The sequence below is a fragment of the Cynara cardunculus genome, assembly GCF_001531365.2.
Source record: "Cynara cardunculus var. scolymus isolate 2C chromosome LG 13, CcrdV1, whole genome shotgun sequence".
NCBI lineage: Eukaryota > Viridiplantae > Streptophyta > Magnoliopsida > Asterales > Asteraceae > Cynara > Cynara cardunculus.
The window spans coordinates 27,449,914-27,454,382 of record NC_037540.1 but is presented as its reverse complement, the minus strand read 5'-3'; positions in this window follow the sequence as shown (position 1 = coordinate 27,454,382).

The window sequence follows — 4,469 nt, the reverse complement described above, 5'->3', positions numbered from 1 at the left end:
TGGGATTTATAAAGTCTTTAGATCTTTTGGAAACATGACCTCATATAGGAATTTTATTTCATTCTAAATTTTTAATCTTAAAAATTAAACTTCACTGAAAGTTTAGAACCTTAGTTTGATGAGGGCAATCAAAAAACAACTAGGAGGGCAGAGTCTGATAGAAGGCACTATCATTAGGGGCACTGAGGTTCTGTTGGTAAGAAAGAGATATATACAGACTTCTTAAATACCCACAAAACATACATTGAAAAGACTACAAACCATTCAAAAGTGTACTCAGTTTTCAATAACATTGGCTAAAGAGAGAAGAAAACAATAATAAGTGCAGTATGTACATCATATCCCTAAARAAGAGGTTGTAAAATGCATACCATTTACAATGATGGTGAATATAGCATGCCAGAATGGTGGTATTGCTTTTGGCGGAACCTTAAACAATGGTAAGCAAAGATCATCATTTTGGTACCACCAGTAAACTCCAATCACATGAAGCATGAAAACTATACAATAGCCARCAAGAACAGATAGTTTTCTCTCCCCCTGCAGAATTTATCAATCATTATGCTCAACAATAGACACCGTTTACATTTCTATATGTATTTAATACCAAAACATGGAAATGGCATAAATACCTATTTCTGTGATTGGAGAAAACTATATGTTCTTATACATCAATAAATACCTTCTTATTCTTATACATGAAAGCAGTTATTCGATGAAAGGGTAAGCATGAAAGTSTACTRCSCTTTTAACATAGTTCTYCGGTTCAAATAGTAAGTACCATCTCCCCATAAGCATATAAGCACATGAGGATCCAATTTATCATCTTGCTTTGTATTCATGTCTTGCTTGAGTTTTGAAAGTATAAACCCCCCCACCCCAAAAAAAAGAGTTATTTGGGCATGATTTGCTGTGCAGATTTTCATATTGAAAATTTCAAATTTCGTTGACCAATTTCTTTAGGCATGTTTGGTTAGTAACATGGTTAAAATTAAATCATATTGTCATCCATGAAGCCTAGCAAACAGTCCCATAGCAGATAAACAACAGCAAACTCAAACCAAGGAGATAAAGGACATACTAAGAGCATTGCAGTCCTATAATAACTAAGCACAKAAGCTTCTGAACAAGACCAACCTAACAGATCTGCACATTAGCTTAAGAACCATTCTGATATGGACATAAACTATATAAACAGATTGGATACTCCATAACACCAAAAAAGCTTTGTATGGCCATGCTCCATCACTAACTATTATTARCCTTAAAACAGATTTAAGCACAAAAACCATAAATCACCTAAAGAAACGATAAATTTTAGTGTGTTTGCTACTTTATATCAAAATTACCTTGGATCCTCTAYGTTGAGAYAGCTGCTAATCCAAAAACTTGTGTTTCAGTCGGACCTGTCATAAAGCAWATACAATGTAAAGCATGTAGAAACACCTCCTCAAAGGATCAAATATAAACCTAATTTTACAAATAGATAGAAACAACGCATAGAAGTATCCACAATCGAAAAATGAGTAGAGATATGAAGAGATGAAGACAAACTCGAAGTTGACCGTAACTGGATGAATCCTCAAGCCCTAAATCCACAGATTTAACTCGAAGTCGGTTGAAAAAAATCGAAGATCGTAATCAATAGATATTGGAGAGAAATCATGAAATTGTAGAGCTCTCGCACCCTAATTCCAAGAGAAATCGAAGGGAAATCAGTGAAATCGGTAGAACTCTCGCACCCTAATTCGGAAAACCAACGATATCAAAGAACGTATAATTTTGATTTATTAAAAAATAAAAACCCTTTTAGATACGGTTTTAAAAAGTATAAGATAGTAACAAAAACTTTTTGTTTAATTTAAAAAGAAAAATAAAATATTTTATCTTTTAGAGACGGTTTTTAAAACGTTTCTAAATTTATGATTCAACTTTTAGATACGTTCTACATAAAAAGCGTCTCTAAAAGAWTTAGGGACGATTTTCATAGTGTATTATTTGGTTCAAATTCCGTATCTAAAAATCATTTTACCTTCTGTTACAATTTTCATTTTTGTCATGTAATTTCTTCCCTAAAGGTCACCTTTAGATACACATTGAAATCATTCTCTAAAACTTCCTTCTCTAAAACCCCTTTCTCTTGTAGTGATTCACATGCAAATCTTCATTTGAAACACCAACTGTCGTGAAAGATACTTGCGGTCCACTAGACATCTCTAGAATTGTAAATGCATATTTAAACATAAAAACAAAGCATTAATCAAATTCCTTACAAACATAAAATAGATTCCTTGCAAACATAAACATTAATTAGATTCCTTACAAACATATCTAGAAATATAAGTGCATGCTGATTTAAATAAACTTAAACTCCAAATAGAAACAAATTATATAATCAGATTCCAACTAAAAACAAGTAGCCTTAATGAGATTCCAACTAAAAACAAGTAATCAAATTATTCAAATCCAAACTTAAAATCGGTCAGATTTGAGCTAAAAACAGTAAGGGCCGTTTACCAAATGCTTACTCGGGTAAGCGCTTATCAAGTCACATTCTCTTACCGGATGAATATGACAAGGATCAAGAATCTTACCTGGTAAGAGCGAAGGCACGAACCGAGAGTCTTACCTGGTAAGTGATGACGACGACTCTTACCACGGTCAGCGCCTTGCCGGGTAAATTATTACATACGATGTCGTTTTGGTAGACTAAAATCTTGCTCGATAAATAAGATATAGAGTTGAATTTTACCGTTAAGTGCTTACCGGGTAAGTGTTTTGGTAAATGGCCCCTAAGAAAATGAAAAACAGAAGCATATTAAATTCTAACTTGAAACGAGAAACTAAAACATAAGCAAACTAACTTGAAACAAAAAACTAAAAACAGATTATATAATTAGATTCTAACATAAAACTAAAAACTAAAAACATTAGCACTAGTTCCTTACAATGGACTTGTGAGAAAATGAGAGGGAGGCTGAAAGGAAATCGAGGCATGTGAGAAATAGGTCTTTGCTAGCGTGTGACTATGGGAGACGAAGGTCGCCGTCATGTGACTATGGGAGAAGAAGGTCACCAGCGTGTGGTTGTAAGAGACCAAAGTCGTCAGCATGTGAGAAATAGATCGTTGCCACTTGCCGGTGTTTGAGAAGCATTCTGATTTGGCTCGCCGGCCGTCGCAGGCAAAGGAGAGGGAGGCGCTTGAGAAGCCTTCCAATTTACTTTTTAATTTTTTAAGGTGTGGTTATAAATTATGAAATATTATATATTTTTTGTTAGGTCACTTACTTTTAAGTTCTCATTTTAGTTTATTATCTTATTTTAACATATTATATTAATTAATTGTTATTAATTTTTTATATTGTATATTTTGTAAACTATATTATAAAATTAATTATATAAAAAAAATATATATTAGAGTATCTCGCGAGCTTATTGAGTCGAGTATCAGATAGTTCGGCTCAACTCGTTAGTGTGTCGATTCGAGTCTATTTAAGACTAGTGTTAACCGAGTTTTGACCGTTGTCAATCTCAAGTAGCTCGCGAATTGTCTCGTCTCATTTACGCCCCTATTTCTGAGGGAATGAACTCATTATATTATATAAAATCAAACAATTTCTTTTATTTTTATTCTCATTGATTAATGTTTAATACCTCTAAACAAATACCCCCTTTTTTTGTTCAAGAAATGAATGTTAATTTATGCAACTTGTGGTATCTTTTATTACCCTGAAATGGGTGTTCAAGTGGATTATTTGTTTGAATCTTCATGTATAGGGAAAACAAGGAGAAATTGACCAAAATAGTCCATCTCCTAATTAAATTCACTTTTTAGTCATTCTGTTAGTAGAATTCTCATTTTAGTCGTAGTTTCATGAAAGCGCAATCTTGTAGTGGTGAGAGCGCAAAACTAGTTTCATGATCCAGTACTAACGTGGAATATTATGAACTTGCTTTTGCCGCAACCAAATTGTATTGGTTGACGTCCAATTGTTACAAGATATGCGATTACCATCTCTTTGTTTTCCTTGCTTTCGCTGCAACCAAACTATGTTCCAGTTCTTCATATAGTCGCTAAAGGATCCTATAGTCTTCGATTTAGTTTTCTGAATTCAAGCTCATCGTCTATGATGTCCTTTAGCTTAAATACATTATATTTGTTCCAAAGAACTCTAAAAACTCGAAATTTATAAGATTAAATATAAATCACTAAGTATTCATAATTTTCTAATGCAATAGAATTCTAAAAAAAATTAAATCAACCTTACGTATTTCATAGAATCATAGTTCTCAAGGTTAAGGAATTAATTGACAGGGACGTATATCTAGGGCTCACAAAAACCAGGGGTCTGAATTTTTTTTAGTTATAGTAGTAGTTTGAAAAAAACATTAAATAAAAAATAATTTTTTTTAGCATTTAATAAGATTAAAAAAGAATTTAATATTATATTAAGGGTTCATACATGTAT